The following is a 23,875-nucleotide window of genomic DNA, read 5'->3' on the forward strand; positions in this document are numbered from 1 at the left end:
TAAATGACACTGCCGGAGAATGGAGCAAGTTCTCACATTTGACACCTGTCTGTTTGACTTCCTCTGCGAGCTATTTTAAGCTCAACAATTAATGTGCATTTTCACAGAGTCACTAAGCTGTTTATTTTAAATCGATTCACATCTGCGTTACGAAAGCACAGACAGGAATTTTGATGACTGCATTAATCAGCGCAGTAAAAATAGCTCAGACGGCAGCACGGTGGCACAGTGGCTGGCACAGCTGCCTCACGGCGCTGAGGTCCCAGGTTCGATCCCGGCTCTGGGTCACTGTCCGTGTGGAGTTTGCACATTCTCCCCGTGTTTGCGTGGGTTTCGCCCCACAACCCAAAGATGAGCAGGGTAGGTGGATTGGCCACACTAAATTGCCCCTTAATTGGAAAAAATTAATTGGGTACGCTAAATTTTAAAACAAAAATAGCTCAGAGAGGCTATTAAGCTCTCTCGTGTCAGTGTCAAGCACTCCCAGGTTAGTTCTAAGCATAGATTAGATTTAGAATGCAGCTTTCTCTATACATTAGAATAGCAAGTAGTGCCTGAACATGGAGAGCATGGGGAGAATGTGCAAACTCCACACGGACAGTGACCCAGAGCCGGGATCAAACCTAGGACCTTGGCGCCGTGAGGCAGCAATGCTAACCACTGCGCCACCGTGCTGCCCTCAGTTCTAGACTCTTCTACCTTTGGGAAAAGATGTTGACTATATACCTTATTGATGCTCCTCATTATTTTATAGACCTCTATAAGATCACCCCGAAGCCTTCTACGCTCCTGGGAAAAACGTCCCAGCCGATCCAACCACTCCTTATAAGTCAGACCATCAAGTCCTGGTAGCATCCTCGTAAATCTCTTCTGCACTCTTTCTAGTTTAACAATATCCTTCCTATAATACGGTGACCAGAACTGAACACAGTTTTCCATATGTGGTCTTACCAAAGTCTTGTACAATTTCAACAAGACGTCCCAACTCCTGTATTCAGTATTCTGACCAATAAAACCTAGCATGCTGAATGCCTTCTTCACCACCCTGTCCACCTGCGACTCCACCTTCAAGGAGCTATGAACCTGTACCCCTAGATCTCTTTGTTCTGTAACTCTCCCCAACTCCCTACCATTAACTGAGTAGGTCCTGCCCTGATTTGATCGACCAAAATGCATCACCTCACATTTATCCAAATTAAACTCCATCTGTAATTCAGAGTGACACTTCCCTTTCACACGCTAGCCACTGATGTTACCTGTTTGCGAATGCCAACCTCATGTCAATCCGTACAGAATTATTGGGCAGGAGGGGAGTGGTTAGCACTGCTGCCTCATGCCGCCGATGACCCGGGTTCGATCCCGACCCCGGGTCACTATCCGTGCGGAGTTTGCACATTCTCCCCGTGTCTGCGTGGGTCTCACCCCAACAACCCATAACGATGTGCAGGGTATGTGGATTGGCCACGTTAAATTGCCCCTTATTTGGGAAAAAAATAATTAGGTACTCTAGATTTATTTTAAAAAAGAGAATTATTGGGGAGTGGATGGACTGTGGGCAAAATGAACTGGTGAATAGTAGGAATTTGTACATCAGGTCATTAATGTGCACAAGGAACTTAGTTGGAATTGCATTATGGCTTTTCAGTTCCAAACTCGGGTTCTAGAAGTTGTTATAACTGCAAGCCCTTCCTTTGATGAACAGCGCAAAGTATGGGAAGGAACATAGTAACATAGGAGCAGGAGTAGACCATTCAGCCCGTCAAACCTGCCCCACCGTTCAATTAGATCATGGCTCATCATCTACCTCGATGTCACTTTCCCGCACTATCCCCATATCCCTCGATGTCATTAGCCTCCAGAGGTCCAGCGATTTCTGTTTTGAACATTTGGACAGGCTCAATGGTTGAGTTTCCACAGTCCTCCAGGACAGAGAATTCCAAAGAAATTCCTCCCAATCTCAGTCTTATTCTGAGATTATGACCCCGTGGTTCCAGTCTCACCAGTCAGAGGAAACATCCAGGCCGGAATTCTCCGTTTGGGAGATTAAGGGCGGGAGTCTTCGATTGCCAATGGCGAAATCGCATTCGGTGATTGGCCGGAGAATCCGTTTTTACGCCGAAATCGGGGGGGGGGGGGGGGGGGGGGGGGGGGGGTTGGATGCTCTGCCCCCTCAAAAACAGCGTAATAGCCGAGTACGCCGCTCGCCGTTGGGACGGCCTCAGGACATCATCTGAGGCTCTCCCCCGATGCCCCGCCCCCGATGGGCCGACTTCCCGACGGCGTCGGTCACGTGCCTCTGAGTTTTCATCAACCTCGCCTGGCGGCTGCGGACTGCGGACAGTTGGGGGGGGGAGCCGTTCCACTGGCAGTGGGGGCTTTGGCGGGGGCTGGGGGGTCTGTTAGGGGGTTGTTCGGGCTGGCGAGGGGGGTTACAGGGGGGCAAATCTGGCAGGCTGGGTCCGTGCATGGCCGGCGCCAAGTTGTACGGCACGGCCACCGCAGTTCTCCGCCTTGCGCATGCGCGAGTCGGTCCAGGCCATTCTCCGTCCGTTTCTGCAGGTAAAGCGGGCTTTACGTGGCATGGCTGCTAGTCCCCCACCGGGCTGAGCATCAGAGCGGGGGCGGTGCCGACATTTTGGTCATAAGACCAGATGCTTCCACTGGGCATAACCGCAAAATCAGAGGATCACCGTCAAACCAGGGACTTGGCGCCGGAATCGGCGTTGGGGCAAAATGGATTTTATTTCATTCCACGAGATTCCCGTCCGATCGCGATTCTCGCTGCCGATGTCGCAAAGCGGAGGATCCAGCCCCCTAGCTATAACCACCCTGTCATGCCCTGTGGGAAGTTTGTAAATCTCAATGAGATCACCTCTCAATCTTCGAAACTCTAGGAAATACGTTTTGAAGCATAAGAGGTGATCATATTGAAACCCTTAAAAAGGAAGGATTCACAGGCTGATGCGAAGGCGTCGGAGAGGGTCCAGAGAGGATTCCAGGGAATGGTTGCAGGGATGGGAGACTTCAGCTACGAGGAAAGCCTGGAGAAGCTGGAGCTCTTCTCCGTGGCTGATAGGAGGTTTGGTCGAGGGGTTCAAAGCCATAGCTCCAGACGGAGTCAAGCGAGAGAGACTGTTCCCATGGGCAGAAGGGTCAAGAACCAGAGGACACTCATTTAAAGTTGGCACACGATCATGGAAAATATTATTTTTACACAGTATATGTTTAGGATCTAGAATGCACTGCCTAAGAGTGGGGTGAAGGCAGATTCAGCCACAGTTTTCAAAGGGAATTAGAGGAGTATCTTCGTTGCGGGACTATCTCAATTTCTCTTGCAGAAAGCGGGGATGGATTCAGTGGGCCGAATGGCCTCCTTCGCTGTTCTGGGGCAGAGTTTGAACCCGTTACCTTCTGACTAAGAGGAGGGATTGCTTCCACTGAACCTTTTTTTGTTCTTAAATTTAGAGAACCCAATTCATTTTTCCAATTAAGGGGCAATTTAGCGTGGCCAATCCACCTGCCCTGCACAACTTTGTGTTTTGGGGGTGAAACCCACGCAGACACGGGGAGAATGTGCAAACTCCACACGGACAGTGACCCAGGGCCGGGATAGAACCTGGGACCTCGGCGCTATGGGACAGCAGTGCTAACCCACTGCGCCGCCATGCTGTCCTCGCTTCCACTAAACCAATGCTGCCTGCAGTTCAAGGACTGATAGCACTTCTAAACGCGTTGCAGAATTAAGGTGTCGGTATGGTTTCAATACAATAATTGACAAAACTATGTCCTCTTATCAAACACTCTGCTCTAGTGGTGCCTAAAAAAAATTTGTGACTGGAGAACGTTTAAATGTTTAAGATACTTTACTTTCTACCCACTTTCATTGTTATGCTGTAATTCGCAAATGTTTAAAATGCATTTCAAGCCTTTTCTCTCTGGCTCCAAGGGCAACCTGGGGTCTAACCTAGCTCCATGGAACCACTTAGGCAATTGATGAATCTTTGTTGTCAGTCAGTTTGAGCCAATGGATGAAAAGTCTTGCCCAGTTATTGAACATCCCGTGCATGATGAATTTGGGCAATCTGAATCCTTGTGGACATAGGCTGAGGGCGGAAAACTGCTCCCGTTTCCCAGGAAATTGGTAGCCCCACTCAGAGGGGCCGCAATCTGGCTCGTGTAGGACCATTACGATCGAGTTGTAGCAGGGCAGGGAAGATTTACTTCTGCCTCTAACTGTGCTGAACCGAATCTGGAGTTGGAATTAAACCTCACTGACGTAACGCGAATGCAGGTTTTCCCAGATAGGCAGATGTCAGTTCTCCAAAGTTTTATTTTATAAATTTAGAGTACGCAATTCATTTTTTCCAATTAAGGGGCAATTTAGTGCGGCCAATCCACCCAGCCTGCACATCTTTGGGTTGTGGGGGCGAAACCCACGCAAACACGGGGAGAATGTGCAAACTCCACACAGACAGTGACCCAGAGCAGGGATCGAACCTGGGACCTCGGCGCTATGGGACAGCAGTGCTAACCACTGCGCCACCATGCTGCCCTGTCAGTTCTCCAAAGTTAACGTTAGGTGATTAAAAGTGGAAATTTTAAAAGTTTCAATTTTATTGTAATATCAAGCTCATTAACCATGGCTGGATTCTCCGTCCGTGGGAGCCTCCGTTTCACCGGCAGCGCACTCACACCCGTGGATTTCTCGACGGCGTGGGGGGCGGGTAACCCTATTGGCCAGCTGCCGGCACAGAGAATCCCGCTGTTGGCGGGGGTGGGCTGTCCTCTTTCCGGATGCGGCGGGCCAAAGGATCCCGCCCTTGAGCTTTGAAATGACTGCTGTAACACGTAATGTGTCGCACACTGTAAATTAGACTTTAACCGATTTACTTTCAACCGGTTACTGTACAAAACCACCAGCCAAGCATTTATTTCTGCATGTGTCAGCTTGGCTCAGTTGGTAGCTCTCTCTCCTCTGTTGTCAGAAGGCTACTGGCTTGAAGCTCGCTTCAGGACTTGAGCGCACCATCTGTAATTCATTGCAGCACCCAGGGAACCTGCCTGGTGCCCTCACTGGCCAAGGCTCAGTGGCTGGCACACTCAACTTCTCAGTCACAAGGTTGTGCGTTCCAGTCCCACTGCTGAGGCCTGAGCGTACAATCAAGGCTAACACCTGTGTGTACGACACGGAGGGAGAGCTGCACAGCGGATGCTCTGGGTCAGATGTTAAACCGGGGGTGCCCTCAGGTGAAGGGTCCCAGGGTGACCCTTTGAAGAAGAGCAGGGGCAGTTCTCAAGGGCGGCACGGTAGCACAGTGGTTACCACTGTTGCTTCACAGATCCAGGGTCCCAGGTTTGATTCCCGGCTTGGGTCACTGTCCCCATATCCCGTAATACTCGCAATATCCGAAAACCTATTGACCTCTGTCCTCAATATAGTCAATAACTGAACATCCACAGCTCACTAGGCTCGCAAACTCCAAACATTCCCAACCCATTGAGTGAAGGAATTCTTTCCCGGCCGAATCTAAAATGGCTGAAACTTTATCCTGAGGCTGTGACCCCGAGTTTCTCAGCATTGACCCTGTCAAGCCATTTAAGGATTTTCCTCTCCCTCGCCAGCAGGTTGTGGAAGGGGCCTATGTGGAAATGTAGATTTTTGGCTCAATATAACCATATGATGGGATACGTGGCCACAATTGTAGTGCACTCAGAAAACTGCTCACAGGGCAAGAATAGCAGTCCTCACGACTCCGAGGATCCCCGTCCTGTTAGTGTCACTTTCTTATCTGTTTCCACACACTATCACACACACATAGGCCTGCATTGATACATTGTCGATACAGCTTGAGTGCATCCTGGCATTGTAAGGAGTCACGATTTTAAGTTAAATAAGGGGCGGGATTCTCCGACCCCGGGCCGCTCTGACGCAGGTCCGCCGATTCCCCGGTTACCGGAGAATCGACGCCATTGGCGCCAGCGCAGTCGGTGCGGCAACGGTTGGGGGCCGCGGGCGATTCTCCGCGCGGGGTGGGCCGAGTGGCCGCGGAGATAGGCCGAGTCCCGCCGGCGCTGTTCACATGTGGTCCTACCCGGCGGGACCTCGGCGTCCATCCTGCGGGGGGCGGCCTGGTGGAGGGGAGGGGGGTTCGCCCCCCCAGGGGGAGCCTCCACTGTGGCCTGGCCCGTGATCGGGGCCTACCGATCGGCAGGCCGGCTTCTCCTTATGGGGGCCTCGTTTCCTCCGCGCCGGGCCCTACGCCATGTGCGTCGGGGCCGGTGCGGAGAAGGAAACTAGCACGCATGCGTGAATTCGCGCCGGCCGCAGTGCGCATGCGCAGACCCACGGCCACCGTTTGACGCCGGTATCGGCAGCTGGAGCAGCGTGAAGCGCTCCAGTGCCCTGCTGGCCCCCTGTAGGTGGCAGGATCACTGATCCTGGGGGCCTGTTGATGCTGTCGTGAAACGCGACACCGTTTATGACGGTGTCAACACTTAGCCTCAGGATCAGAGAATCCCGCCCAAGGTCTTTTAGGATTTTAAGCTGAGTAAGGTTTTTTTTTGGCGCCAAAATTCAAAGTCATGTGCTACTTGTTTACTCCAGTGTATAAATCTACCAGGAGGACTGTTGTACTTTGGATTCTCGCCCTAACCCTTGCTTTGGTGCGGTTTCCCCTTGCTGCAAGTAAAATAAATTAACCGTTGACGTTAACCTGTACTTTAGAACATAGAACATACAGTTCAGAAGGAGGCCATTTAGCCCATCGAGTCTGCACCAACCCACTTTAAGCCCTCATTTCCACCCTATCCCCGTAACCCAATAATCCCTCCTAACCTTTTTGGACACTAAGGGCAATTTAGCATGTCCAATCCACCTAACCAGCACGTCTTTGGGCTGTGGGAGGAAACCGGAGCATCCAGAGGAAACCCACGCAGACACGGGGAGAGCGTGCAGACTCCGCGCAGTCACCCGGGGCCGGAAGTGAACCCGTAATCAAAAAGAAAGACTCGCATTCATACATCACAACCTCAGGAGCAGTCCATTCGGCCCCTCATAGAACATAGAACATACAGTGCAGAAGGAGGCCATTCGGCCCATTGAGTCTACACCGTCCCACTTAAGCCCTCACTTCCCCCCTATCCCCGTAACCCAATATCCCGTCCTAGTGACTTTTTAGTCACTAAGGGCAATTTATCATGGCCAATCCACCTAACCTGCACATCTTTGGACTGTGAGAGGAAACCGGAGCACCCGGAGGAAACCCACGCAGGCACGGGGAGAACGTGCAGACTCCGCACAGACAGGGACCCAGCGGGGAATCAAACCTGGGACCCTGGCGCTGTGAAGCCACAGTGCTAATTACTTGTGCTACCGTGCTGCCCACGGTAGCACTGTTTGGAATATGGTGCATGCCGAAAAGACCCCGAATGTCAGCTTGATGAACCCATACATCAACTTTGCATGTTTCACATAACAGACCAATTGAAGATAGGCGTGGCTCATATCGAGTTTGGTGAACGTCCTTCCTCCGCTGAGCCTTGTATATAGTTCCTCAATCTTTGGCACCAGGTTGCAATCCATACAGGACACTCGGCTGATGGTCATTTTATAATCTCCACAGAGGTGGATGGAACTGTCAGGCTTCATAACTGGCACAACCGATGTAGCCCAATCTGCAAATTGCACCGGGCGGATGATTCCCAACTTCTCCAAACGGTCCAGTTCTGCCTCAACCTTCGGTTTCAAAGCGCAGGGAACAGGCTGAGCCCGAAACTTGCATGGTTGAGCCTTTCGATCTACTGATATCTGAGCGGAGGCCCCCCAAATGATACCTAGGTCGTCCTCGAAAATCCCGGGAAACATGCCAATATCGTGTCCGGCCCACGAGGCCAGTCCACCCGGAGACGTTTCAGCCAGCCACGCCTCAGAAAATTTGGGCCCGTATCTTTTATTCCTACCAGTGGTAAGTTCACTGACTGAGCCCCGTATTCCATGGGGAATTCTCGGGTGTCCGCGATCTCCATTGGCTCCCCGATATATGTCACCAGCTGGGCGTTGGTATCTGGCAACGCCAAGGCGCAAATCCCTGAGCGGATTTCATTGTATGTGTAGCGGCTGATCACAGAAACCGCGACTCCGGGCTCAAGCTCCATCACCTTCGGGAACCCGTTGATCTGGACTGTCACTTGGATAGGCGCCAGCCGTGGTGCCGAAATGCAGTAAAGGCAGTGGGCCTCCACCGGTTTGTCATCGATGAAATGTGTCCGTCCTCTGGGATAGTCATCGGGGTGGTGGTAGCCGGTGGGTGTAGTTTCCCGCTGGTGTCTGCCCCGCTGATACCCTGTGATGCCAACGCGTGCATCCCGCGCGTCAGGGGCCTCCAGCGTGCGGGAAGCACAGTGTCCCTCGGCAGAAAAATGTTGCCAACAGTCCTGGCCACCCAGAGTGCACCCCCAGTGGTGGGAGTCTGGAACTGCAGCACGGGAGAGAGGCACTCCGCGCCATGTTGGGCGACCGAGGTTCAGGATGGCCATTCCTCGGAGCCCCTGGACACCGCGTTCTGCGCCCTCCCAGGACAAAGCAATCTCGGTCGCTTTCTTCAGGTCCAGATTAGTTTCACCTAACAAACGTTCTCGGGTCGCCCCATCTCTGATCTCGCAAACCAAACAGTCTCTGAGTGCCTCAGATAATGTCGGGACGAACTCACAGAACTAGGCGAGTTTTCGCAAACAGCCCAGAAATTCCGTTACCTGTTCGACCAGGTGCTGAGAAGCCACGTGGAAATGAAGACGGCAAACGATTAGCGGCGTTTTCAAGTCAAAATTGTTGCCAACCAGCGTAACGGGCTCCGCAAACTGGCAGGTGTCAGTCAGGTGAGTCGAGTAAAGTTAAACTTTTGATAATGCTGTAAGTCTCCCCGCTGCAATCTGTCGTCCCTGACTATGTTATTCAGACAAACAAAATAGCGCGTTCGCTCAAGGTACTGGGTCCAATCCCCCATCTTGGCATCGAACACCTTTGTATCACCGATGAGTGGCATATTTGTTGCCTGAATTGAGGCTTCCTGAGGACTAATCGAGGCAGGCCCGGTCTGGAGAAAGTACCGCCTCCTTGTCGCCAGAGTAAAGTCTCAAGCAAGCGACCACTCGGAGGCGATGACTGTAGAAATGTTTGGATGTATTCTCCTTACTAGTTTACACCTCCTACTCCCGAAGAGTCTCCTTCAACTACACCCGGGCCAGGGCATTTATGCCACAGCAGTCCCAGGAAAAGTGAGGAGGGAGGTTGCCCCCCCCCCCCCCCCCCCCTGCTCAGCTGGGTAGATCATACTCAGGTGAGGTCACAGGAACTCTGAGGTTGCTGATCCCTGGGCCACCTGTAGGGTGATAACAGCTGCCCTAGCAGAACCCCACCCTGTCCTTGGAACCCACCCACAGCAATTCACTGCCTCTGGCCCATTCATCACTGGGCCAGAAAGGTTGAGGCTAATTCTAACGCACCCACTTGGGCCCTGAGGACTGTTTTTATGTGTCTACTGCCACATTACTTAAGATAAATTGTGCTCTTCTGGTCTTTACAGGTTAGGCACTATACCTAACCAGCACTGATAGTATCACTTCTCCTCTGTAGTGATCCCATTAAAATAAAGTGCTGATTGCATTAATCATAGATATTTATTGTATTCATCATAATAATATTTAATGACTACTACACGACCCTATTAATAAATGCACCATATTTACCCCACATTACAATAGTGACTATATATTAAAAGCACTTCATTGGCTGTAGACCGCTTTGAGGTCATGAAGTCAGAGAATCATACAGTACAGAGAGGCCCTTCGGCCCATCAAGCCTGCACCGACAAAATAAACTACTCCTCTAATCTACACCAATCCCACTTCCCAGCATCTGGTCCATAGCCTTGAATATTAAGACATTTCAAATGTTCATCCAAGTACTTTTTAAAGATTGTGAAGTTCCCTGCCACAGCTACCCTCCCAGGGCCGAGCATTTCAGATTCCCAACACCCTCTGGGTCAAAGGATTTTTCCTCAAATCCCCTCGAAACCTCCTGCCTTTCATCTTACAATTATGTTCCTGGTTACTGACCCTTCAACTGAGGAGATCGGCTGATTTCTATCCACCCAGTCCATGCCCCTCATAATCCTATACACCTCAATCAGGTCCCCCCTCTCAGCCTTCTCTGCTCCAAAGAAAACGACCCGAGCTTATCCAGCCTCTCTTCACAGCTAAAATGCTCCATCCCACATAACATCCTGGTGAATCTCCTCTGCACCCTCTCCAGTGCAATCACATCTTTCCTATAGTGAGGTGACCAGAGCGGAACACAGTACTCCAGCTGTGCCCTAACCAAAGACTTGTACAGCTCCAACACAACCTCCCTGCTCTTATAATCAATGCCACGGCTGATAACGGCAGGTGTCCTGTATGCCTTCTTAACTATCCTATTAATCTGTTCACGGTAGCACAGTGGGTAGCACTGTGGCTTCACAGTGCCAAGGTCCCAGGTTCGAATTCCGGCTTGGGTCACTGCCTGTGCGGAGTCTGCACGTTCTCCCCGTGTCTGTGTGGGTTTCCTCCGGGTGCTCCGGTTTCCTCCCACACGCCCCGAAAGACGTGCTTGTTGGGTGAATTGGACATTCTGAAATCTCCCTCTGTGTACCCAAACAGGCGCCGGAATGTGGCGACTAGGGGATCTTCACAGTAACTTCATTGCAGTGTTAATGTAAGCCTCCTTGTGACAATAAAGATTATTAATTGTTAAATTATTATCTTCAGGGATCTGTGGACAAACGTCCCAAGATCCCTCTGTCCCTTTGAGCTTCCTCGTGTCCTACATTTCAATGACTTCTCCCTTGTCATGTTACTCCTTCCAAAGTGCATCACCTCAATCTTTTCAGGGTTAAATTCCATCTGCCACTGATCTGCCCATCTGACCAATCCGTCTATAACCTTTAACCCATGACCTTCGCTATCACCCGGCCAATCCTTCTGCCAATCCGGCCAATCCTCCTGTCATCTGCAAACTTACTTATCAACCCCCCACATTTCCTTCAATATCGTTTCTATACATCACAAACAATACGGGACCCAGCACTGATCCATGTGGTAGGCCACTGGACCACCGGCCTCCAGTAACACAAACGTCCTTCCACCACCATCCTCTGCCTCCTATCACTAAGCTAATTTTGGATCCAACTTGCCACGTTACCCTGGATCCCATGTACTTTTAGCTTCTTTGTCAGTCTCCCACGTGGGACTCTGCCGAAGGCTTTGCTGAAATCCATATCAACTGCACGACCCTCACCTACACACCTGGGCACCTCCTCAAAACATTCAATCACATTTGTTAGGCACGGCCTCCCTCTGACAAAGCCATGCTGACTATTGCTGATCAAACCTTGCCTCTCCAAGTGGAGATAGATTCTCTCCTTCAGAATGTTCTCCAATAGTTCCCCCACCACTGACGTGAGACTCACTGGTCTGTAATTCCCCGGTTTATCTCTAACCCCTTTCTTGAAAAGTGGAACCACATTAGCTGTCCCCCAGTCCTCTGGTACCTCCCACATTAGCTGTCCCCCAGTCCTCTGGTACCTCCCACATTAGCTGTCTCCCAGTCCTCTGGTACCTTTAGCTGAGGAAGGAGCTGTGCTCCGAAAGCTAGTGATTCGAAACAAACCTGTTGGACTTTAACCTGGTGTTGTAAGGCTTCTTACTGTGCACATCCCTTGTGGCCAGAGAGGAATTAAAAATTGGATCTGAGCCCCTGCAATCTCCTCCCTCGCCTCACACAGCAGCCTGGGATACAACTCATCTGGCCCTGGGGATTTGTCCACTTTTAAGCCTGCCAAAACCCCTAATATCTCTTCACTCCCTATGTCAAATGTTTTACATAAATGCACAGATTATTATGCAATACACTGGCAGCATTATTAATGATAATCTTGGTGGATTTCTCCAGGCTTTGCGATTCACTTTTCCTGCCAGTTCCCCCCTGCCCGCTAGTTTACCAGCGGCATGGGGTGGGTACAATGGAAATTCCATTGACAAACGGTGGGAAGATAGAATCACTCCACCAGCGAATGGCGCGCAGCCAAGAAACACGTGGCTGTGATCCAGAGAATCAAGCCCCTTATCTATTAATATAGAATTTCTAATGATAAGCAATTATGTTTTTCAATTATACACAATGATTCTTGTCTTGTTCATAATATATTGAATATTGATTATTAAAAGAGTAACATGTTGTCTCAATAGTTTAGCACCAATGGCATCATTGAATGTATTTGCCAACCCCAGCGAGGGGTGTGAAGATTCAACTTCATTCAAAGCAAAGCTACCTGCTTGAAAAGCAATCTATCCACCATCTTAAGCATTCACTCCCTCCGGCACCAGCGCACAGTGTGGACCATCTATAAGATTACTTTTTAAAATAAATTTAGAGTACCCAATTCATTTTTTCCAATTAAGGGGCAATTTAGCGTGGCCAATCCACCTAGCCTGCACATCTTTGGGTTGTGGGGGCGAAACCCACGCAGACACGGGGAGAATATGCAAACTCCACACTGACAGTGACCCAGAGCCGGGATCAAACCTGGGACCTCGGCGTCATGAGGCAACAGGGCTAACCCACTGCACCGCCTGTCTATCTATATGATGCACTCACCAAGACACCTTTCAAACCCACAAACTCTACCATCTAGAAGGACAAGGCAGCAGACACATGGGAACACCACCACCTGGGCATTCCCCTCTGAGTCACTCACCACCCTGGAAATATATCGGCCGTTCCTTCACTGTCACTGGGTTAAAATCCTGGGATACCCTCCCTAACAGCACTGTGGGTGTACCTACACCACAGGGACAGCAGCGATTTAAGAAGGCAGCTCATCACCACCTTTACAAGGGCAACTAGGGATGTGCAAGAAATACTGGCCGAGCCAACAATGTCCACTTCTCAAGAATGAAAAAGAAGAGGCCACAAAATGGGCTTTGGTCAGTCAAATTTAAAAGGTGCTTCGCGTCCACCTGCAGATCCACATTAATCGAGAGTTAGCAAATTGAGTCTTGCTAAAAATGTTGGTACCAAACAAGTGTCAACAGAGCGCAGCCAGTAATTATTGACCTGCCCTCCCAAGTTTAGAAATAAATTTCACTTTTTCATCCCTTACTTGGCTGAAAGGACTGGCAAGTGACCAGGCTTCTGGGGTTCTGCCTGTACTGACCCTGCACCTGATCATCAGAAGAACACAAATCCCAGCCTGACGCTCCCACTGCAGCACTGAGGGAGCCCTGCACTGTCACAGATGTTGCCTTGTGGTTAAAATGTTAAACTGAGCCCCTGTCTGCACTCTGAGGGGACCCCTTTAGAGTGAGTTGGGGCTTGGGGGTGGGGGGTCACATAGGAGGCTCAAGAGTTCGGGACACCATTTAAAAATGACGCCCTGATCTCTCGCGACACTGAGTTCCCGCGAACGGAGTACCTCGGTGCAGAAAACGGGGCTGAGTACGGCGTTCCTTGCTGAGGCCCCGTATCTAATCAGAGTCACGTTAGACAACATTGTGTCTCTCTGCGCTGCGAGGGCCGGGAAACAGGCTCGCTGTGGGACACAATTCCCATTTGGTTAGATCGCTCCCTCTATTTGCCATAGAGGGAGCGCAGCAAATTTTCACCCGACTGATTCCTGGGATGGCAGGATTGTGTGGGGAAAGATTGGGTCGACTGGGCCTGTATTCATTGCGGTTTAGAAGAATGAGAGGGAATCTGATTGAAACGTATAAAGTTCTGGCAGGGCCGGACAGACTGGATTCAGGGATGTTGTGCTCTCTGGATGCGGGGGGGTGGGGGGGGGGGGGGGATCTGTCTCGAACAAGGGGTCACAGCCTCAGGATACGGGGTCGTGAACCTGTGGGATTCTCCACCACAGAAGGCTGTGGAGTCCCAAGTCACTGACTGTTTTTAAGAAGGAACAGGTAGATTTCTAGACTCTAAAGCATCAAGGGTATGGGGAGAGCGCGGCGATCTGGTATTGAGGTAGAACTGTTTTGATACTTCACAAAATAGTGATGCTCAAAAATATGAGGAGTGATCTTATTGAAGCGTAGTATTCTGCAGAGGCTTGACAAGGAAGATGCTGAGAGTGTTTCCCCTTATGATGGAATCTGGAAATAGAGGGGCGCAGTTTTAAAAGAGGGGGGTCTCCCACTTAAGATGGAGATGAGGAGGAATTTCTTCCCTCAGTGGGTGGTGGGTCTTTTGAAATCTCTCCTCCAGAGGGTTGGGGGAGGGGGGCTGGATCACTAAATATCTTCAAATCTGAACTGGACAGATTTCTGGGGGACAATGGAGTCAGGGGTTACGGGGGGGGGGGGGGAGGCAGGAAAGTGGAGTTAAGGCCACAATCAGATCTTACTAACCGGCAGAGCAGCCAGTAGCACAAGTGGTTAGCACTGTGGCTTCACAGCGCCAGGGTCCCAGGTTCGATTTCCCGCTGGGTCACTGTCTGTGCGGAGTCTGCACATTCTCCCCGTGTCTGCGTGGGTTTCCTCCGGGTGCCCCGGTTTCCTCTCACAGTCCAAAGATGTGCAGGTTAGGTGGATTGGCCATGATAAATTGCCCTTAGTGACTAAAAAGTCACTAGGACGGGATATTGGGTTACGGGGATAGGGCGGAAGTGAGGGCTTAAGTGGGTCAGTGTAGACTCAATGGGCCGAATGGCCTCCTTCTGCACTGTATGTTCTATGTTCTATGAGGGGCCGAATGGACTGCTCCTGAGGTTGTGATGTATGAATGCGAGTCTTTCTTTTTGATTACTCTCTCCCTTCCCGCAGGAGCGTTCCTCTCCCCTCAACCTCTCCCTCTCCCTCTCTTGAAATTCGGGCAACACCCCTGTGCACCAGCAGTGGGTAACCCTAGGTGCATGTACAAATGGACGGATTTGGGATTGATTACATGTAGCGCAGGGGAGAGGATAGGTCCAGCCCTCAATCGCACTATTACCAGCAGATATCACCTGGAGGGAGAATTTTAATGAAAAGGTGGATCTTGCGATCTGGGATCCAATACTGGGATGATTGGACAGGGCAAGGCGAGGCCCTAAAGGAGAAGTTAAATCCAGATTTGGTCATTCCTGGGGCATTTGTAATATTAACTGGCATCACAAAATAACAATGATGTCATATCAGCGCTGATTACTCATTCCCCGTCAACCTACTTCTCAGAACTGTCAACACAGATAAATGAACTGTTATTCATGATTCAAAAGGAATGACTCCAGATATAGAATATAGAATTTACAGTGCAGAAGGAGGCCATTTGGCCCATCGAGTCTGCACCAGCCCTCGGAAAGATCATCCTACCTAAGCCCACACCTCCACTGTATTCCCGTAACCTAGAAACCCCACCAAACCGTTTCAGACACTAAGGGCAATTTATCATGGCCAATCCACCTAACCTGCACATCTTTGGACTGTAGGTGGAAACCGGAGCACCCGGAGGAAACCCACGCACACACGGGGAGAACGTGCAGACTCCACACAGACAGCGACCCAAGCCGGGTATCGGACCTGGGACACTGGAGCTGTGAAGCAACTGTGCTACCGTGCTGCCCGTAAAGGATAGGGATATTCGCTCTATGAAAGGGGATCTGACGATGAGACTCCTTATTCGAAAAGGTATTTAGTAGGAAGATCCCCCCTATTTAACAGGAATGATTAGGGAGACGCCACCAGTACAAATGGGGTTCTACTGAAGGCATTCTCTGAAAGGGGGCCTTGATCAAAACTGCTATGGCAGTGCAGTCTGCAATTCCCTCCCTAAACCTCTCTGTCTCTCAGTGTCTTCCAATTACCCACACCTAAAAATCTACCTGTTTGACCAGTCTTATTTGTCCGAATATCACCTGATTTTTAAAAAGTTATTTCACGGGAGCTGGGCATCGCTGGCGAGGCCAGCATTTATTGCCCACCCCTAATTCACCTTCTGGAACCTCTGCAGCCCATGTGGTGTAGGTAGACCCACGGTGCTGTTAGCGGGGGGGGGGGGGGGGGGGGGGGGGGGGCACGGGGGGGGGGGGGGGGGGGGGGGGGGGAGTTCCAGGATTTGGACCCAGCGACAGTGAAGGAATGGCCATTATATTCCCAAGTCAGGATGGTGCGTGGCTTGGAGGGAAACTTCCAGGTGGTGATGTTCCCCTGTGTCTGCCGTCCTTGTCCTTCCAGGTGGCAGAGATTGTGGGTTTTGAAGGCGCTATCAAAGGAGCTTTGGTGTGTGGCTTGGAGGGGAACTTAAGTGACTTCAATGATGCACCGTGGACTGCCTGACTATGTTGAAGACAGTCTAAAGTTACTGAACTCAATGTTGAGTCCTGAGGAGGCCATTTGGCCCATCGAGTCAGCACCGGCCCTTGGAAAGATCACCCTACCTAAGCCCACACCGCCACTGTATTCCCGTAACCTAGCAACCCCACCAAACCGTTTCAGACACTAAGGGCAATTTAGCATGGCCAATCCACCTAACCTGCCTGACCAGAAGATGAGATGCGGCCCCTACAGTTTGCGCCCGGCCTTACTGGAGCGTTGCAGCAGGCCAAAGACAGACATGTGGGCACGAGAGCAAGGTGCCGAGCTAATGAAGTGTTGAGCATAGAAACGGAACAGAATGATGCATTTTCCAAGGGCCACATTTTACAAGAGCTTGGCCCTGACTTTTCACCCACTGGCTAACACATTATGGACTGTAACATACAATTTTCCAACGTCATACACAGCCCCCAGCACATGGAAAGGCCATTCGGCTCAGCTCACCTATGCTGGTGTGGTTTCCCCTCTTAATTTAATCAGAAGCAAAATACTGCAGATGACGCGAATCTGAAATGAAAACAGAAAACCCTGGGAATACTCGGCAGGTGGGGTAGCATCTGCGGAGCGAGGAACAGAATTAACGTTTCGAGTCTGTATGAGTCTTCTTCAAAGCACCTTTCACTGCTGAAGAAGAGTTATTTTGACTGGAAAGGCAAGCTCTGTTTCTCTCTCCACCCTCTTCATTTACCCCATCAGTATATCCACATATTCCTTCCTCACTCATGCCTATCTGACCCCCCAGTGGACAAGTATCCAGACTGGAAGCCTGCAGTTGGAGAGTTTACCCAAAATTAACTTTGAAAAAAAAAATATACATTGAAAGAAAACCTCCTGGGACTCAGCATTCTTTGCGCAGTTCCTTCCGAGCACGCAGTTTAAATCTATCCAGGAAATGATTTTTATTTATTGCACGGTGAGGATAATTTCGATGTCCCCTGCTGTGCAGTGAAATCAAAAATGATAATTGACTGCATTAAATTACTACCTGACAGCTGTGGTGCATTTCCTAACCAACTCTAAATCTCCAAAAACAAAGCCTCATCATTAATCATATAATACAACGGCCCGTTAACTTTGAATAACTGAAACACACAAAACTTCATTTCTGTTTCACTGGGCTGTAAGCCTTTTAACTGGTGTTTTCATCAAAATCCTGAGCGCCCTAAAGCCGAGAGGTATAACTCCACCTGCAAGAGCCCAAGTCCTTTCACTTGGGGCTTGGTCGTGGTTGCAAAGACAAGCTCAGTTTATTTGGATGCCGGGGTGTGTATGTGGGGATATATTTCCAGGTTGGGATGGTGTTTGACTTGGAGGGGAACTTGGTGGGGTTCCAATGTGTCTGCTTCCCTTGTCCTGCTAGAATGTAGAGGCTGTGGGTTTGGAAGGTGATGTCGAAGGAGCATTGTTGAGTTCCTGCAGTGCATCCTGCAGAAGGTACACACGGCCCGCACTGTGCGTCCACACTGGAGGGAGTGAATGCGTGCAGATGTTTTGCCAATCAAGTGCCCTTGCCAAAGGAGGATAATGAAAGAGAAATACATGCTGCTGCCACCTGCGTGCAGTCAGGTAACCTGCAGCACTGCGGCATGCCATGGCAGCACGGTGGCACAGCAGTGAGCACTGCTGCCTCACAGCGCCAGGGACCTGGGTTCAATTCCGGCCTCGGGCGACTATCTGTTGTGAGTTTGCACGTTCTCCCCGGGTCTGCATGGGTTTCCCCTGGGTGCTCCGGTTACCTCCCGCATTGCAAAAATGTGCAGGTTAGGTGGATTGCCCCTCAGTGTCCAAAAGGGTAGGTGGGGATATTGGGCTAATACGGTGGGGATGTGGGCCTAGCTAAGGTGCTCTTGCAGAGGGCCAGTGCAGACTCAATTGGCCGAATGGCCTCCTTTTGCTCTGTAGGAATTCTGATAAATACTTGCATTGATTTGGCACTAACAATTTGGCAAGGCATTCCAAAGTGCTGTGCAATCAGAATCATAGAATTTACAGTGCAGAAGGAGGCCATTCGGCCCATTGAGTCTGTACTGGCCCTTACAAAGAGCACTCCACTCAAACCCACGTAATTAACCTATCCCCGTAACCCAGTAACCCCCACGTAACCATTTTTGGACACTAAGGGGCAATTTAGCATGGCCAATCCACCTAACCCGCACATCTTTGGACTGTGGGAGGAAACTGGAGCACCCGGAGGAAACCCACACAGACAGGGGGAGAACGTGCAGACTCTGCACAGACAGTGACCCAAGCCGGGAATCAAACCTGGGATCCTGGAGCTGCTGCTACCGTGCTGCCCAATCAGGAGACGATTGCCTGTCAAAGAAGGAGATGTTATGGCTGATGGTCAAAGAGGCAGGTTTTGAGCAGAATGTTAAAAGGACGAGATGGGTGGAGGGCTTTAGGGAGGGAATTCCATGCCTTAGGGGCTAGGCTGCTGAAGGCACGGCCGTGAATGTCGGGACAGAGGAAGCGGCGGATGGACAACATGTACCATGTCTTCAATGCACCTGTGTGAAACCGTGGGATATATTTGTTTTTTATAAATAAATTCAGAGTACCCAATACTTTTTTTCCAATTAAGGGGCAATTTAGCGTGGCCAATCCACCAACCCTGCACATCTTTGGATTGTGGGGGTGAGACCCACACAGACACGGGGAGAATGTGCAAACTCCACACGGACAGTGACCCAGAGCCGGGATCGAACCTGGGACCTCAGTGCTGACCACTGCGCCACCGTGCTGCCCGTGGGATCTTTTAGTTTAAAAAAATAAAATAAGAATAGGAACAGTGAACTGTTCTCAGACACTGTCATCCATCACCCACGGATATACTCGCTGACTTAACCAGTCAGATCATTTGCCACTCTCATTAATGAATTAATATTGTTTATTACAATGCACCCGAATGGTCGCCTATGCTCATTGGATTCAGGGTGGGGAATAGTTAGCCAAGGAGAAGAGGGAAGGTAGAGAGAGAGAGGTGGGGAGGAAAGAGAAGAGAGAGGAAAAGAGCAAAAGCGAGGGAGCGGGAGGACAAGGCAGGGAAGAGTAGGAGAAAGAACCTGACCTGGACAAAGTTTATCTTAAATGATATCAGACACAACTGGAATCTGAATTCCTGTCATTCTGCTGATTAGAATGGTCTGCTTCGGTATAATGCCAGCGAGAAGGTGAGCTAGATTCTCCCCCATTATTACACCTTGCCAAGCGGAATTCTACCAAATGCAATCCCCGACTCCCTTCCCTCACACATACTCCTGGAGCTCCCTGTGCAATGGCACAACCGGGAAAGGAGTGCTCGCTGCTACTCCAGGAGAGGTGAGCCTCTTCCTCGCCGTCTTCACCAATGTAAGGATTATCACCAAATTGACGTTGCATTGTTATTTTCTCCCCTAAATCTGTGTGCTAGGCGAGCTAAAAGATTAAGTTCCAACAGTGAGAGACAATCAAAGGAATTAACCCTGATTCCCCCCCCCCCCCTCAATAAATAAGTATTTGAGCGAAAGAGAAACTGACCCCCCCCCCCCCCCTCTGGGCCCACCACCCCCGGAATATTGATGAATTCATGTTTAAAGATTGCACCCTTCCCCCCAGGACGAGGCTGGCATCCTAAAATCGGAGGCAGGTCTGCCCGGGCACACACTGCAAGAGTCCCTCTGGTCACTCGCTAGATTGTTGACACATTCAAATCTGGATTATCTCTCTGGCTGCTGTTAAAGTTTCAAGGCCTCGATGATTTGACCTGTTCTTGGTGTTGTGTTGTTTTAAACACACACACACGTAGAGACATGCACAATGCATTGAAATCTAAACATAAATCTTTCAAGATCTAAGATGCACCTTCCAATCTGGAAATGCAAAGCTCCCCTTATCCCAGTCCCTCTGAAATCACTTCCTCGTGGCTATTTACACTAACTCGGAAGTCAGCATTGACATAATTGTCTATTTAGAACATTGCATTTTACATGCGATGCCTTGTGGCTCCAGAGAGGAAGGGATGGCAGGCGTGTTATTTATTTCATCTCTCTCTCTCTCCGTGTAAAGGATTGATGGTTAAGAAATTGCATCGTTACCTTCTGCAAGTCACATCCTGGACAGCCAGCGAGGGTGGCCCCTACCCACTTTGCCTGACGAGACTGACGGCGAGGAGGGGGGAGGAGGGAGAGGGTGTGGGGGGGGTTTCTCCTGGGTCTCGCACGGGAGTCGGGTTGTCTCGGTGGAGAGGTCTCTCTCTCTCCTTTAGCGGATTTGCCTTCCACCCGGACTGCTGCCGCTCCTGCTCAGGAACAAGGAGTGGAATAAAAATGCTAGCGTCATCACCAGCGGAGTCTTCAGATGCTCACCCGAAAAAAACCCAAACAACCCCCAGCACAGGTTTTAGCATTTACACACACACACACACATACACACCCACACACACACTCACCCACACACCCACACACACATACACACACACACATACACACACACACACACATACACACACTCACCCACACACATACACATACACACACACATACACACACATATACACAGCCACACACACATACACACCCACACACACATACACACTCACACACACACCCACACACACACACACACATACACACCCACATACACACCCACACACATACACCCACACACATACACACACAAACCCCCCCACACACACACACCCACATACATACACAAATACACACACACACACACATAGACACACACATACACACACCCACACACACACACACCCACACACATACACACTCACACACACATACACACACACACCCACACACACATACACACCCACACACACACACACATACACACCCACATACACACATACACACACACATACATACACACACATACACACACAAACCCCCCCCACACCCACACCCACATACATACACAAATACACACACACACACATAAACACCCACACACACACACATACACACACACACCCACACACATACACACACATACACACCCACACACATACACACACATATACACACACATATACACACACACCCACACACACATACACACCCACACACACATACACACACACATACACACCCACACACACCCACACACACATACACACACACATACACACCCACACACACGTACACATACACCCACACACATACACATCCACACACAGACATACATACACACACACACCCACATACACACACATACACACACTCATACACACACATACACACATACACACACACGCACACACTCACCCACACACACATACACACACGCACACACACACACATACACACACACGGACACATACGCCCACCCACACACATACACACACACGGACACATACACCCACATACACACACACCCACATACACACACATGCACACACACACATGCACATACACACATATACACATGCACACACATACACACACACACACTCACCCACGCACACACATGCACACACATACAGACACATACACCCACTCACACACATACACACACACAGACACGTACACACACATCCACACATATATATACACACACACATGCACACACATATACACATAGACATCCACACACATACATACACACCCACACATGCACATACACACACACACACATACACACACGTACACACACACATACACACATGCATACCCACACACACACAGGCACACATACACACACATACATCCAGACACACACATACACACACACAGGCACACATACACATATACAGAGGCACATGTACCCACTGGATTAACGGGGGTGGTGGTGGCGGGGGCAGTGCACACACACATGTACCCACTGGATAAACGGGGAGGGGGAGGAGGGAAATGCACACGCATAGAAAATAATCGACAATAATGCAACAAGACAACAAAACAGAAACACAAACCGAGCTTCTTTCCTCCCCACCCCCTCTTCCTACCGCAGCCACACGAGGAGAGTGAGAGAGATAGAGAGAGGTTTCCTTGCAGAGGGGGAAGACTGCAATTAGCCAGGGAGCTGGCCAGCGTGCTGAAACCTCCAGCCCCGGGACTGGGCTCCGCGCTGCACGAACGTGCTCACAGACAGGGGGACGCTCTTAATATAGAAGCAGTGATGCTGTTCACACACATTTTGTTAGCGATAATTAAATCCTCGCCTTTTACTTAAGGGTGGTCTGAGGTTATTTATAAGCCTCTGGTTTGTGTGTGTGTGTGAGCGTTATTGTGGCCTCAGATTCTCTTACAAGGGTCTGGATACCAGATGCAAGGACAGCCGCAGATTCCAACCTCTGGTTCACAGGCGATTTTTTTTTCTGTTAAAGGGAGCAAGCTGTCCCCACGCGTCCCTAGTAGTATTAATCCTGTGTGTGCCATTTTCTGTGCCCCAGTTGAATTTAAGATGCATTTGATGGATTCACTAGAAGAACCCACTCCTCTGATCTTTCTAAAAAAATCAGAAGAAAATGGTTGGATCAAACTCATTGGATTCAGAAATGATGCAGTAGATGTTGAGAATGAAGGCATCATCCAGTTCCACTGTGGTACTTTTCATTTTGGCTTTTGCCAGAAATGATTACATCAAGAGAACATGCAATGGTTTGCTCAGCATTATAAGCATATCTAACCCACATTCCCTCCCTCTTCCCTCCCACTGACATTTTTTTGATGGTGGTTGCGAAGGATTCCAAGACGCCATTGCGAGGAGGGAAAGGACTTCTTCCAGTGTCCTGACCAGCCTCCATCCCTCAGTCAACACAGCCAAAAAAAAGCAGATGAGGTGGCTGTGTGTTCAGTTACTGGGCAGAGACTGACTGAGGGTGGCTCATTGGTTTGGGATCCGGGTTCAATTTCGACCTCAGGTAACTGTGTGGAGTTTGCACGTTCTCCCCGTGCCTGCATGAGTTTTCTCCGGGCGCTCCGGTTTTCTTCCACAGTCCAAAGATGGGCGGGTTAGATGGATTGGCCATGCTAAAATTGCCCCTTAATGTCCAATGGTTAGGTGGGGTTACGGGGCTACAGGGATTTTTTTTTTAAATTTAGAGTACCCAATTCTTTTTTTTCCAATTAAGGGGCAATTGAGCATATTCAATCCACCTACCCTGCACATCTTTTTGGGTTGTGGGAGTGAGACCCATGCAGACATGGGGAGAATGTGCAAACTTTGAAAAAAAAAAAAATTTAGAGTACCCAATTCTTTTTTTTTCCAATTAAGGGGCAATTTAGCGTGGCCAATCCACCTAACCTGCACATCTTTTAAGTGGTGGGGGTGAAACCCACGCAGACACGGGGAGGATGTGCAAACTCCACATGGACAGTGACCCAGGGCTGGGATTTGAACCCGGGTCCTCAGCGCCGTAGTCCCAGTGCTATCCACTGCACCATCGCGCTGCCCTTGAATGTGCAAACTCAACATGGTCAGTGACCCAGGGTCGGGATCAAACCCCAGTCCTCGGCGCCGTGAGGCAGCAGTGCTAACCGCTGCACCACCA

At 50.1% G+C, this 23,875-nt stretch overlaps 1 protein-coding gene across 2 annotated transcripts in view; it reads right to left on the minus strand.

Moving 5' to 3' along the window:
- The window catches only part of tmem266 (transmembrane protein 266), a 171,114-nt gene extending 148,666 nt beyond the window's left edge, over positions 1-22,448 (minus strand). Inside the window, exons 1-2 of one of the 2 annotated variants that reach the window (XM_072492794.1) lie at positions 22,328-22,448; positions 20,460-20,662 (exon numbers count right to left, since the gene is read on the minus strand). The gene's annotated coding sequence lies outside the window, so the exon portion shown is untranslated. Of the gene's footprint in view, positions 1-20,459; positions 20,663-22,294 lie in introns of both variants that reach the window. The other variant, XM_072492792.1, reaches the window with a different exon arrangement.
- Between the last annotated feature and the right edge of the window lie 1,427 nt (positions 22,449-23,875).

Source organism: Scyliorhinus torazame, chromosome 30, assembly GCF_047496885.1.
Source record: "Scyliorhinus torazame isolate Kashiwa2021f chromosome 30, sScyTor2.1, whole genome shotgun sequence".
Classification (NCBI taxonomy): Eukaryota; Metazoa; Chordata; class Chondrichthyes; order Carcharhiniformes; family Scyliorhinidae; genus Scyliorhinus; species Scyliorhinus torazame.